This window comes from Mus caroli, chromosome 11 (assembly GCF_900094665.2).
Source record: "Mus caroli chromosome 11, CAROLI_EIJ_v1.1, whole genome shotgun sequence".
Classification (NCBI taxonomy): Eukaryota; Metazoa; Chordata; class Mammalia; order Rodentia; family Muridae; genus Mus; species Mus caroli.
Window position 1 is genome coordinate 51831450 of NC_034580.1, and position 15727 is coordinate 51847176.

The window sequence follows — 15727 nt, forward strand, 5'->3', positions numbered from 1 at the left end:
GTCTTAAGATCCTGTGGCGGGTGTTGTGGGTAGCTGGCGAGTGTCAACAGACCCTGCGCCCTAGCTACCCTGGTGCTGTTCAGACCGGAAGAGCCTTTCTCAGATTCTTGAACTTTATGGGATGGAAAGAGTCAAGTGAGAAATTTGGGATGGTAAGCTGTATATCTGCTATCACCTCCCAGCAAACCCAAGTTCTTTTTGCTTCTATTAACTCTGATATAGGAAGTCAGGCTGGACCAATTAAAAATCCTGTGGCCTTGGTATCATTTCTCAAACATTTTATTGAGTTAGGCTTGTCTTTGGAGTACATAGTTACACGCGTCTTTGCAGACATTTGCTAATTTCTCAAAGCACTAGAACACCGATGTTTCATGTAATGTCTTCTCTTGTGTGACATGCAGAATTCTCTGCAGTCCCTTCATTTGATTAGTGATTTCATTTAGGAAGCAGCAGGTTTCTAGTTAGAATACAGACCACATCTTCCCACAGCCAGCTGTCCTCTATTAGCCTTTATTTTAATAAAAAAAATGATAACAAAGCCAGATATGGTGGTACACACCTGAACCATAGCTACTCAAGAGACTGAGGCAGGAGGTCTGGAAGTTCAAGCATGGCCAATATGACTAAGTGAGACTATGTCTCAAAATAAAACTGAAATGGGTTGGGGCTCTTTTGTAGTTTGTGCCTAGCGGATGGGAAGCCCTGGGTCAAGCACTTAGAGCCACAAAACAACAATATCAATATTAATAAGGTAATGGTTGTTTCATATAGACATCACTTTTAAGTGTGACAGCTTTATCCATCTGTCAGTTTGTGCATGGTGACCATTATGGTACTGCCCATCTTACTGATGAGAAAACCAACACATAATAAGGTTAAATAATTTGTACAAGGTCATGTAGTTGGTAAAATTTCACCTCATCAGCCCTTGGGGAACAAAGTGTCAATCCCTACCATACACTTCCCCTGCAGAGCACTTGCCTAGCCTTTACCTAGATTGTCATTCCATTTGGGTAAGAGGGACAAAGATGGCTTTCTTTGCTGACAGGGACAGGGTAAGACATGCAAGCTCAGTAGGAGACTAGTGTGGGTCACACAGCCCCATAAATGTGAACCTAGATCTCTTGAATTCCCAGATTTGACTCCTGATACTCCTGGAAGAATCAGAAAGCACTGTGAAGCTAATGGTCTAGCCACTAACAGACTGAGGCTAAGGGAGTACGGAAGAAGGAAGATGGAACTAGAGAGAAAGCCCTGCTCCTAACTTAACTACAGTTTCTAACCTTCAAACCACGTGTGTGTGTGTGTGTGTGTGTGTGTGTGTGTGTGTGTGTACTCATGCGTATGCAGATGCATACGTGCAAGTGATTATGGACATACATATGAGCGACTGAGGATTGCTTGGTCATTTTTCCACCTTGAAGGGCTGTCTGCCTTGTTTTTGTTTTTGTTTTGTTTTTGTGCTATAGAAGTATCTTTCCCAGATGGGATGTCTCTCACTAGAACATGGGCTCCCAGATTTGTCTAGGATGGTTGTTCAACAAGTCCCATGAGTCCAATTTTCTCTGCCTCCCCAGTGATAGGATTTTAAGTATGTGCCAACTGGCCTGACCTTTTTGACCTGGACACTGGAAGATCAAACTCTTGATCTTCATGCTTATAAAACAAGCACTTTAACCCCTGAACCATCTCCTCAGCTGGAGTTTCTACTTTTATGTTTGTTTTATTGATATATTTTTATTTGAGATAATTGTTTGAGGAAGATACATGCCACCATTCTTTATGAATACCAAAAATGGTGTCCCACCCTCAGTTTTACAAGTAGGGAAATTGGGGCCCAGAGGAAGAGAAGTCAGTAATGAATTTACACAGAGCTGAATTTAGAAGCCAGACAGTACATCAGCTCTCCAGCCCAGCACTTTCCTGGCCCTTGCTGGTTCTCCTGTGTAGTCACATACCCTGGGGTCAGGCTAGCATCTGACATCCAAGCATGAGTTATACTCATAACTTGGCTGTAATACAAAGTGATTATGTTTCAATTAATGACATATGCATATGTATGCCAGAAAGAAATACCCTGCCATGCATATGCATACATTGTTAATTATGCAACATGCTTTCTTACATTTATATTTTCATCGCTTTTTATAGCATTAATTACTTCATTAAATGTAAGGGATGGCATAAACAGGCTTTCCTGCCAGGAGGTAATCAAGCGCTAAGTGGCATGAGTTGTCTATGTGTCAGTGAACCCTTCTCTCACGCCCAAGTCTTTGACAGTTGGGGCATCTGCTCATCTTGAGTTCAGGGCTAATGGCCATATCAGCTGCATGTTGGGGTCTCGGGAGCTCAGAAAAGCTCTGCTCTGTAGCACCATCTGGATATACAAAACACTGGACTTGGGGTTTTGCAAAAATGGGCCTCCAGCAGGCTCTGTATGTTTGGATAGTCCCAATTCTTTCTCTGGTGTTAGCTGACTTTGTCATAAGTGATAATGGGGGAAAGAAACTGTCTTGTCAGGAAATAAAGATAGATAAGTGTGTTAGTTAGGGTTTTACTGCTGTTAAAAGACATCATGACCTCTTCTGTTTCATTTAGTGTTTTGTGCCATTAGTTTCTGCTCAAAACTTAGACCACTCACCAGCAGAGGATACCTGTTGGTTTTCTCTCTGAGTCAAAGATCTTTACAGTTCTCCCTTCATTCTATTTCCAAGCTTTGCAAAGAGAGCCAAGTTAAGATAATACAATTGCTTTAAACACATGCAAAGAAAGAGGGAGGGGGAAGGAAAGAAAGAAAGAAGGAAGGAAGGAAGGAAGGAAGGAAGGAAGGAAGGAAGGAAGGAAGGAAGGAAGGAAAGAAAGAAAGAAGAAAGAAAGAGAGTGAGATGGATGGAAGGATGAAAGGGGTTCTTGGCACATTGTAGACTTCAATTAATACTCATGTATAGAAATATTTTGTTACTGCAAGCCTCAGGATCACTGGGGACTTTTTAGGTATTTTGTACTAGCAGTGGCCTGGGGTTTTCATTTTTGTTTTGATATTTGGGTGCAGTTGCTAATAAAGCTGCTCTTTTTCTATTGAAAAAAAAAAGACATCATGACCAAGGCAATCCTAATAAAAACAACATTTAACTGGGGCTGGCTTACAGATTCAGAGGTTCAGTCCATTATCATGAAAGCAGGAACATGGCAGCATCCAGGAAGGCATGCTGCAGGAGGAGCTGAGAATTCTTCATCTGAAGGCTGCTAGCAGAATACTCATTTGAAGGCAGCTAGGACTAGGGTATTAAAGCCCACATCCACAGTGACACACCTACTCAAACAAGGCCACACCTCCTAATAGTGCCACTCCCTGGCCCAAGCATATACAAACAATCACAATAAGGAACCAGTAGGACAACTGGATGAGACCTAGGAGAGAACACTCATCTACAGGGGAAGACCCAAGCCAGCAGAAGCCACAAAGCCACAAAGTCATTGCTCTTAGCCTAGTGTTCTCCAGCTACAATTCCTTCCTCCTCTTCCCCAGGCAAGTTATGCTTTCTTTACTTTCCTGCCTCTTGTTCCCACATCCTGCTCCCTCCTAAGCCCTCCATTCAATGTTCATGGTACACACGCCATGCATGCTTTTCCTCTCCTCCACACACAACAGGCCTTACTGAAATTATTTATTCAGCAGCTGCCTCTCTTGGTTGACTAATTCTCCCTAATGGCAGAAACTGCGTCTGTCCGGGTCTTGGCTCTGTCCCCAGAGCTGAAGTGCTCAAATATTTATTGGAGGACTAGTTTCTTAAAAGAACATACTCTATATAATTCTGTTTGTATAAAACTCTTAGAATTCAAAAGATTCTGTTTCTAGTGACAGAGTGCAGGTCAGTAATTACCTAGAGGACAGGGATGAGAGAGAAGGGAGATTAGAAGGGGCAGGATCTTAGGAAGATGCTGAGCTTGAAGATCCTGAGCAGCCAGGTAGCAGGACTGAGAAGGAATGGGTGTCACTGTTCATCAGCACAGCACTCAGAAGCAGCCCGAGAAGCCCAAGACCACTGGACCATCTCACGTTGTTCGTGGCTCTGGGTTTATTCTCTCTCATACAACCATCTAGAAGGAGTTCTTATCAGCCTTGAGGCTGCCATCAATTTAGCTGTTTGAATAACCAGAATTACCTTTGAATCTTGCCTTGTCATTACCACCATATCAACCTTAATCACAAATTAAATTGAATTTCACTTTAAAAATAATGTTTGAAGCTTCCCGAGTTTTACAAGCTATCATTGCCAATCACCTACTTCTCTTATCTGCAGATGACAGGACCTCCCACCACCCCTTCCAGCTCCCTGCTGTCTACTGCTAAAGAAATGTTGAAAAGAAAGACTTGTAAATTTTATGTTCAAGGAATATGGCTTGCAGATGTGTCACTTTGGCACTGGGGTTTTTAATCCAACCTCCAAACCTGGCTTGTAGAGCCATGAGTGGATAGTCTTTGCCTTCAGTCCATTGCCACACCTCTCCATCCTTGTATGGTCTCCGAGCCCCAAGGAGACAACACAATCTGTGTGTAAGGGTGTCTAAGCATGCAGGATCCCAGAATGGAGTAACCCCTGCTTCTACTGCTGCCAAGTGCCTGGCTGAATCCAGGTTTAGTTTTCTGTTGTCCGTTGCTCATTCATGACACTAAGTCCCACAACAAATTAAATATTTAACACCCACTCTAATAAACCATCCAACCGGGTGAGGCAAAGGGTCCTTGTCTTCATCGACTGTGTGCTTACCTTTTGACCCAAGACCTGTCACTCAACACACATTTACTGATGAACCAAGGAGCTAAGACGGAGTCAGAGAGGTGAGACCAGAAAATAACTGTGAAGGGCTTCAAATGCCACACTGAGGTGAGGAGACTGAAGAGCCATGGTGGCCAGATTCCCTAGGTCCCTCTGGTACCTGCCCTCTTTGTCATTGCTCCCAAACTTGTACTTCTTTCTCTGACACCTTGACAACACAGACAACTTTATTTGCCTCTGTATCCTCAACTTCTTGTCACAGGATCAGCCATAAAATAGTGCAGAAAACACAGAGAAGGCCGCGTTCTGCTACACTGAGAAAACACACACACACACATTGAAATATCCACTCTTTATTTCTTACATACTGTCCAACACAAGAGTGTCTGAGTTTCTGGGACAGAAGCATCCGTGTCACAATCAGCACATGTGACAACTACTTCTAGGTCAATTTCTAGCTCAAATGTCAGGGTAAGTGTGAGCATGCTGAATAAATGTCCCCTCTGGTGACCCTTGTTACTTGTCCTTATGCAATTTGCCAGAGCAATTTACATAGCAACCATTAACTTTCAGGGCACACACATGATTGCCTAATATGTAGGCATTGTAATTAACTAGCATACATGCATGTGTCTATGATAGTCTGTGGTGGCTTGAATAACGAGTGCTCTTCACAGGCACATGTGTTGGAGTTCTTGGCTCCCAGTGGGTGGCACTGTTTTGGGGAGATAGAGAAGCTTAAGGAGGTACAACCTTGCTGGAAGAAATGCATCACTGGGGCCAGAGTGTCAGATTTATAGTCAAACTTCACTTCCTGTTCACTCTGCTTCCTGTGTGTGAATGAAAATGTGATCAGCCAGCCTCCCTCTCCTGCTCCCATGCCTTTCTCATCGTGATAGACTGTATCTTCTCCCGAGCTACAAGCCAAAATAAAGACTTTCTTCCCTAAGATGTTTTATTGTTGGGGTATTCAGTCACCACAACAGAAAAATGACATATGTAAATAATATACTTAATAAATGTAGATGGAACATACATACAAATTTGTATATGTCCTGTACTATATCCATAAAACTCCAGAACTGTAGTTCGTGTCTTTTTGAGGAGGATATATAAGTGTGTGTGTGTGTGTGTGTGTGTGTGTCCATTTTGGTTAAAATGGGATATGGTTATTAGCAAACAGAGCCAATGTCTGCCCTAGTTTAGATTATGTAATGATAATAATAAATAACATTGATAAAGGATAGGAGTAAGACGACTCCCTGGCTCTGAAAAGAACTTGAATACAGAGTGTCCAAGGTCCCCGGCTCTGAATACTGCTGAGCTCTGTCTGCATCCACTACGGCAGCATCCTGGCCTTTCTTTCCTTATGCTCCCCTCTTGAAATCAACGCTTATCCTTTCTCATTGTGTTGTAGTAACCTAGACTTCAGTAGACCCATCAGTTTATAGTTTCCAAGCAGTTGTCCCTTCCAAGCCTAGCCCCTCCTCCTGTGTTTGCAGCTCATTCCCTGCACTCCCTTTGACCTCAACTGTTCTCTCAGTCCACTGATCTTGCATTTACACTGTCTCTCACGGCCCCTTGCTGTGGCCTCACTCCCCTCTACTCAGCTGGATACACGTTCAGCCGGGACAGTCGTACTCATTTACCATGCCCTACAATCACAAATAAAATCATAAATACCTGAACTAAGGCATCACAGGTAAATTTAACTTCTCACCCAGTTAGGGATAGAACTTGAGCAAGACCAAAAAAATAAATAAAAAATAAAAAATCTACTTCCACCAAGTTCTTGATTTTTCTCTCAGCCTGTGGTTGATTGGGGGGGCTCCTAGTCTTGGTCACAGGATGCAGTTCCTTGGTCCAGTCCCCTTCCCACTAGCATATTATCATTCCATGCTTTCTCATTTATTCTCAAATCCCCAACACTTTCATCTTCATCCTGACTCACAACTTCTAACTTTGCTCCCCACCTGGCAGAAACGAAGTATTTGTTAAAGAACATCTCGACCCTCGCACCTACACAGGGCGCCGTTCCGGAATCCCTTTTCATCAGTCCTTTCTGGGGTAACATTTGCCTCAGTATACACACAGCTGTTCCACGCCTCTTCCTCTTGGTTAATGGCTTCCTTTCTCCACTTCTCTTCCGGGAACAGCGTCTAAATTTGCTGCCTCTAATGCCTCTCCTTCCGCACCCGTTCCCTCTATCAGTCAGCACATTTTTTTTCTTCTCAACTTCTTTGCAGAAGCTGATCTTGTGTGCCGATGAACCAGGCTGCGCCAAGCCCAGTGGATAATTCTCAGACCTAGTCTTGCCCTTTCCTCGAGCCTCACTGGACAGGGTTTCTCCTGGTCTAGAAGCACTTGCCTCTTCAGTTTCCACACTGCTCGGCCCTCTGGCTTTCTCACATCCTTCCGGGTGCTTTCCTGACCCTCTGGCTTGACTAGCCGTCTGCACATCTGAACCCCCATGTACAAATGTCTGCTGGTTGAGCCCCTGAATTGTTCGCTTCCCCATCTATACTCACTCCCAGGTAGTTCTCGTGTAGGCTCCTTGCTTTAAAGGGCACCCATATGCAAACAAGTGTGCAGCCCAAGCCTGGATTCCTTCCCTCAACTCCACAGTCCCATAGCTAACTTCCGACTTGACATTTCCACCTGAATGTTTAATAGGCATTTTAAATTAAACATATGTCTAAAAATGAGCTCATGAAAGTCGCTCCCCAACAAATATGCTTTATTAATGACAACCCCATCTCCCTAGTTGCCTGGGTGTAATCTGGGATCTTCTCTCATTTCCTACCTCCAAGCCACTTTGCAAACCCTACTTTTCAACCTTCAAAATAAATTAACTACTTTTGAAATAGAGATTTAGTTCTGTTACTCTTTCAAGTAACTTTGTTTAGATTTACTCACTTTTATGTGCATGAGTGATTTTCCTGCCTGTGTGTATGTATACCACGTGCATGCCAAATTTTTGTTATTTTTATTTATTCTTGTCTGTGTGTGTGTGAGCACATGCCACGGGAGGGCAGTTCTTACAAAGAAGAGGATGCCGGGCCCCTTGGAACTAGGAGATACAGGTGGTTGTAAGCCTCTTGACATGGGTGCTCAGAATCAAATAAAGCTCCTCTTGAAAAGGGGTAGGCACCCCTAACCATTGAGCAACCTCTCCATCTCTACTTCAGTTTCTTTTCACTGAACTCTCTCTTCTGGTTCTGACCCATGCCATCATCAGCTTTGGCTTTAGTTGCTATCAATGACCCCAATAGATTGTTGAGATTCTACCCTTAGCTCTTTTAGCCCAGTTCTCCAGTCCTGCCCTCTAAGCAACGCCACCTTGCCTGCCTTACGGAGTGCCCCTCCCCCACGACACCCCTTATTCATCAGAATCCTTACTCAGCTGGTTCTCTGGTCTGGGTCCCACTCTTCTTTTCATCCCAGCTCTGTGTGTGTTTCTCCCTCTCCATCCTCTACTGACCAGCTACTCTAGGCTTTGTTTTATTGCCAGCCTTCCAAGTCCCTTCCACCCATGGGAACCCTTGTGTCATTTCCCTGCCTAGGTACTCTATCTTATATAGGGAGGGCTCAGGCTGCAGTTATGACCCATAAGCCTGGCTTGCTGCACTTATGTCCAATAAGCAACCCATTTCCTCCAGCCAGGGGCTTCCTTCAACGGCTTTACAACCTCCCCTAAACAGTGCCACCAACTGGGGACAAAGTGTTCAAACATGTGAACTTCTTACAGGAACCCCAACTCCTCCCCAGCCAGAATATACACCCCACAAAGGCCGATTGATGATTTTTCTGCTTAGTGAGAGACTGTAAACATTCAAGTGGACACACATGCAAATTTTCTACTTTGGGTGCCTACTCAGCAAACTGGAGACAGAAAGGCTAATCTGATCTAAGAAAAAGAGCGAAGCCACCTTTGACCTCTCATGCACTTGCACTGCAGAGGTTTGTGCTCTTGGCCAGAGGTGAGTAGATTGGCTGGGATGCTTTCCTGTTCTTCCTGAAGCTCAGGAGGTGACAGAATGCACTGGTTGATACACTGGGAGGGACTTTCCCCACCAATTTAGTGTGCTTTGAATTGTTAGCATTTTTTTTTTTTTGGTCTGTGCCTTTCAGAAAGTACACTAGAAATCCAATTGAGAGTCAACCCCCAGTTTGCTGCTTTAATTGGCTGAATGCCCACCCAACTTACTAATCGCAGGCCAGCCAAGTCATCAGTTTTGTTTGGCTTTGCCGTATAGCTATGCCTCCAGTTTCTCTTGTGTCTTACGTTAGCATACAAACCGACTGAAGTAAAAGCCATAGTTCACACTCAGCCCCTTGAATTAGCTCTGTGTGGGAGGTGGTCATTTCTGACAAGCACTATGAGTCACGTGCTGTACCCCGTCTCCACGGAGAGAGAAGAGTGCATATGGCCCATTTACCTGGGTTTGCGTCAATTGTCATCTATCTTTGTGTCACCAAAGGATCTCAGGAGACCTTGGCTGTCAATATTCCCTTGAAAAAAAAAAAGAAGGCTTCATGAAAACAATGTTACCATCATGGGTATCTGTGTGTCCCAGACAACCCATAAGGCTAGAAAGTGCCTATGTTCAGAAGTTCTCTCTCCCAACAGCCATACACATGGCCATCATCATAGGGCCCAGCCACTTTGAACTGGTATTGTCCATGCCAGATTGGTGCTTGTTCCATCCCTCCAACCTGTCTGTCACTGAATCCTGCTGGTTAAATTGGCATCCTGATGTCTTTAGACTCTACCCACTCTGTCCTCTCTCTCTCCTCCATTATTGTCCAATATGATCATGAAAATGTCACATTTGTCTTCAGTTTTCCACCTTCTCTCCTGCTGAAATACAGAGTGTGTCTGGTGTCTGAGCCAACTGCTCCCTGGCCTGTTTTTATTCAGGAATTCTGAGCCTCCTGGCGTTTGTTTCGTTTCGTTTCGTTTCTCTCTCTCTCTCTCTCTCTCTCTCTCTCTCTCTCTCTCTCTCCTTCACGTCACCCACTCACTGCTTTTCATGCTTCTGATCTTGGCTCAACATTTTTTTTCTTAGGGGACACTTGAGAGAGTTGTGTCTTTGCCATAAACATGTGGTTAATTGTTTGGTTTCCCTTTTAACTGTGCACCAATGTCCATGTCTGTGTGGGGGCGTTGATACACAAGTGCATGGGCCCGAGGATGCCAGAAGAGGATGCAGGGTCTCCTGGATCTGAAACTACAGGTGGCTATGAGCTGCCCAATGTAGGTGCTAGAAACAGAACTGCAGTCCTTTAGAAGAGGACGGAGTGCTCTTAACGGCTGAGCCATCTCTGCCACCCCTAATTATTTTTAGAGCAACTGTCATGCATCTAGGGCTTTACTTCACTGCTCATTAAATGACAATCTCTACAAAATGAAGACTCCCTTAAAATATCTTATTCGACGCTGCATGCTCGCTGCATCCCATGCTGACTTGAAGCAAGCCTCTACCTTGTCCTTGGCAATCCCACCTGTCTCCCAAGGGGTGGGAGGGTGATCAGAGTGATTAACGGAGGCTGACCCCGACCAAGCAGCCAGGACATTTAGCCCCAGCTTTCATTATACTAGTGATACTTGTAAGTCAAATGGTTCTGACTAAAGACTAGGCGTGTTGAAGAAATGGGGGGTTAGCTGATGCTGTTTCCTCTGTGTCACTACCACACTTAAGGGCTTGGTCCTCGGGTGCTTGGCTTCTTCTCCATGGCTCCTGCAAAGCTCCTACTGTTGCCTTGTTGTCCTCCAACTCCTTTCTAGTAGCTAGTGTGCCACGATCCCCAGGGGAGGGGCCCAGATTCAATTCCTAGCACCCACATTGGGTGGCTCATAACCATTTGAATGCCACCTCCAGGGGCTCCAACATATTTTGGCCTCCACTGACCTTGCACTCACATGTACAACCCTCTCAATATACACATGTTAAAATAAAAGTAAATGTAAGAACATTTTGATGACCCCCTCAAGACCATGTACCCATCATCATATTACAACTTATTGGTGGCTTTTGTCTTTCCTACAGTCATTCCCAACACACATCCCAATGAGTTATTTTGAAGCAAGTGTTAGACACTCTCCTTGTATTCATCCATATTTCAGGATCTCTGTGAAGTATTCCTATTAAAAATGACCAAATCCTCATTATCACACATAAAAAGTTAACACATATTTAAATATTAAATATCTTGCCAGGCTTAACACCCTATGTGTCCTAGTTGGCTTCAACTATCAACTTGACATAGCCCAAAGTCACCTGAGAAGGGACTCTCAGTTAATAGAGTGCACTAGATTAATACTAGATTAACCTCTGGGCTTCTCGGTAGCATTGTCTTGAGTGTTGTTTGATATAAGAGGGTCCAGCACACTGTGGGCAAAACCATTCCCTGGGCAGGGGATCAGAGGCTATTAAATAGGCTAGCTAAGAATGAAGCTGAGAGTAAACCAGCAAACAGTACTCTCCATGGTTTCTGCTTAAAGTTCCTGCTTGAATTCTTTCAGTGATTGGAAAGTGTCATTCAAATAAACCTTTATGTCCCCTAAGCTAATAGTTTTTAACACAGTATCAGAAATAAAACTAGAATGCTGTGTGATTTTAAGACTCCCTAAAACTATCTATTCAAATCCCCATACTGTGAAGACCAGAGTATGACATCAACTTTACATATCTGTAGAATCTTATGGGATCTGTGGGGTCTTATTTTTACTAAAAAGAAATTTTCCCTTGCAGTTTATTTGTTGCAGACGCTGTCAATTTATTTTGAGGAGATTTCCATATTCTCGATTTTGCTGATAGTATGTATCTCTGTGTCTGCTCTCTGCAAGTAATCATCTGCATTCTGCTCCCTGACTCATCTTCCAGAAAATCCTTACAGTAGGGATTTCTGCAGCAGGCCCTGGAAACACAGCACAAATGTCTATGTGGTACCGTGTTTGGGGCATGAGCTCAGTCCGCATCAGTGTAGGTGAGGAGGATAACTAGAGTGAGAGAAAGAGTGTGTGGAGAGGGGGAGGAAAGAGAGGGAGGAGAGAAAGAGGAGAGGGGTGAAGAGAGAGGGAGAAGAGGAAAAGAGGAGAGAGAGGAGGGAGAGCAAAGTGGCAAAGTGAACAGAGATGGAGAGGAGATAGATAGATGAGAGGGAGAGAGAGAGAGAGAGAGAGAGAGAGAGAGAGAGAGAGAGAGAGAAGCATATAGAAGTGTTAATAGCTGCTTAATAGCTGCTATCTAGCCAGGGGAGTTCTGACTAACTGGCCCCTCACCTTTTATGAGCTGACATGACTAGGAATCTTTGACCTTAGAGAGAAGTCAGTGTTTTAAGGAGCCAAGAGACAAAGGTCCTACCCCTCCTCTTCCCTCTTCCCTCTCGGCCCCTGCTTTGCACCAGTATTTCTTGAGTGCAAATCTTCAAGGAGTGGGATTTACTGACTTCCCACCTTACTAAGTCAATAAATCATTGGAGCATTTGTGGTGTTTAAGATGTGAGCGGCCGGTCCACTGCATCACAGACTCAGCCTGAACCCGAGGCCTCATCAATGTGCAGTTCCATTGCTCTGAGCATTTCAGATTCAAGTTCAAGCACTGCTCACAAAACAGTGACACCCACCATCCACATTCTGATCCCTGCTGGAATCACCCTGCTCACTTCTGTGCCACCAACTTTCGCAGTGTTAGTTTCTCTGACTTCTAGTGATTTGCTCCCACTGATCCATCTGCCTGGAAATGATCTCCTTTTCCACCGAGGGCCATCTTCAGGGTGGTTTGAAGAAAATGGTCCCCATAAGTTCATATATTTGAATACTCAGTTCCCATTTGGAGGAACTGTTTGGAAAGGATTGGCAGGTGTGGCCTTGTTGAAAGAGGGTAGACTTTGAGGTCTCAAAAGACTTCCACCATTCCCAGTACATCTCTCTCTGCCTCCTGCTTGTGGACCAAGGTGTGAGCTCTCAGCTGCTGCTCCAGAGGCCATTCACCACATCTTCACTCCACCATCAGAGACTCCACCCCTCTAAAACTGTAAGGTCAATTAAACTCTTTCTTCTATACCTGTCTTAGTCATGAACTTATCATGGCAATAGAAAATTAACTAATACACTTATTTTTCTCATTCCTGCCTTCTACCTGTCCTTCATTCCTTTAAAATTCAGATTAGATAAACCTCCTCTAGGAAGCTTGTCCTGATGTAATTCTACTAACCAATACAGGCTTTTTTTATCAAAGAATGGGGAATGGGCACATTGGATTTTACAACTCAGTGATGGACTGTGAGCTCCTGGGGGGGCAGGGTGAAGCACAGGTTCTCAGATCCTCACAAGGGACAATTGTTGTAGACAGAGTCTGTATTCAGTGGCTATGAATGGCTGACAGGACAGGTGTTGGGGAAACTTCTCTCTTAAGACTCACCACTATGCTGCTCCATCTATCTAGTCTGCCAGCACTCTCTTAATCCATTCACATCTCTCTCTCTCTCTCTCTCTCTCTCTCTCTCTCTCTCTCTCTCTCTCTCTCTCTCTCTCTCTCTTTCATGCCATTGGCTGACCTTTCCTTCTCAGGAACCCTCATGTCTTGTTTCTATGACAACATGTATTTCTTGTCCTCTTATGATTCCTGGAATCTCTCCTCAACTTGTTTTACTGTTTTTTTTTTTTTTCTCCTTTGGCCCTTAAAACCTGGTGGCTTCCAGGGCTCACCCTCCCAATTCTCACATAGAGATCTATCTGCTTCAAGGATTCACCCTACTCTAGCTGGGTGCTGCCAAGAATCTGAGGCTCAATTTAAGAAGTTTTTGTTTTGTTTTGTTTTGTTTTGTTTTGTTTTGTTTTGTTTTGTTTTGTTTTGTTTTGTTTTGTTTCTGTATAAAAGGACTCACTCTGAAGCCCAGGCTAGCCTAGAAGCTACTGTGTAGACTTGGCCAGTCTAAAGCTCATGAGTGTTTCATGTCTTAGCCTCCATGAGAACTGAGATTATAGGTGTGAGCCACTACCCCTAGCTTTCCTCAACCTCTGTCAATATTTAATTATTATTATACTACTATTATATGTACAGGATATACATCTGTGAGTGTGGGCTCTACATGTGCCATTTATATGTGTGAAAGTCAGAGTACAACTTTCAGGAGTCAGCTCTCTCATTACACCACAAGATCTGGGGATCAAATTAGGTCATCAGGCTTGATCCATAAATGTGGTTACCCTCAGCCATCTCACTGGTCCCCACCCTGACTTTGGATTACACATTTGCAGACTAATTTGTGCATGGACAAGTTACCACAATGATGCCTTATAGAAACCTGCCGTCAGGATGTATGAAAAATAACAAATTTTCTTTGACCATCCCTCTACCAACAGCATGTATGCATAGGCACACCTATGTACATATACATGTATATACTTACACAATGTATACACACTCATATGCACCCACATAAATGTGTACACATATCTGTAAGCGCATGCCTTTCTGTCTGCACACATTTTTGAACATACTTCTATACATACCTATATCTGTGCACAATGTTCATACACCTGTGCACACCTGTGTACATGTGCATACATATGCACAATATTTACACACATGCATAATGTTCACATACCTTTATACACACCTACATTATTCACTACACACCTGCAAACATACTTGTATATACAACTGTACATGCATATATACATATGTACAATGTTCACTAATTTATACACACAGTGTATATATACCTTTATACACACCTATATCTGCATTTACCATATATACACACATACACACAAATGTATGCATACCTATGTGCTCACCTGCACATAGGTACAGATCTGTATATAAACTCATAAACATATGAACAATGTAACATGCCCATACACACATACATATATTTACACACCCGCACATACATATCCATACCTGTAACTCATACCTAAATACACCAATGTGCCCATACCTGTACACATGCATGTACCATACGTGCAAACATATGTACACACACCTGCATATACATGTTCACACATGTCCATACACATGTTCATACCTACTCACATACCTGTGCACATATATCCACATATGCAAGACATCTATACACATACCTGCACACATGTGTTCACGCGTGTTCTTGTATGTGCACATACCCACATACACATGGCCACACCTGCACACATGCTCATGCACAAATAAACACTTGTACACACTCATAGTCTCCTTGTGTTAGATGCCTCTCAGCTTGCCTGTCACCTGTCCTCTCACAATGTCTGGTTCAGAAAGCCAGCATGTATAGATTTTTCCTAACTCTCTGTATCTGTTAAATAGAAACACTAACCATCTTGCCACACTCAAGCCTAATCTCACAACCCCTTTCTGTACACTAAAAGAATGTTAATCAAGATCTTCAAACATTCACAAAAATCCTGAAAATAGTTTCAAGCATGTCTGTCACATCAGTTTATAGGTCATCCCAGAAATTTCTACAAGAGTCATGGGCTTCTATTCTGTTAACCTTCCCTGAACTGACTGCAGACCTGAAGAGGGTTTATATGTTTCCTGTGTGAAGCTAAGTTTTTGTAAAGTGAAGAATTTATTAAAGTCAAAAACTAAATAAAAGCCTGTACTCAGAAGAATGAGTGTCCATAGCATACTGCCTTCCTGGAAGTGACTGGTGTGTATGTAATTGTCATACAATGGGCTCTGGAGATGAGAGGCGATGAGTGGAGGTGTCTAAAATGAACTTCTCTGCTGGTTCTCCATCTCTACTCCTTCCTCTGCTGCCCTAGTTCAGGAATTCATCTAGTTAGCCCTAATTGCCATCACTTACTGGATCCAGCTGAGGTCATAGGAGTTTCTCTCTGCAGCTCGGCATGGTACCTGTCACTTCTCAAAAGCTTCTGTGGGCTCCCTTGACTCCCCCCCCCCTCCTTGAACCTCACCATCTCTCACCTGGCCTCA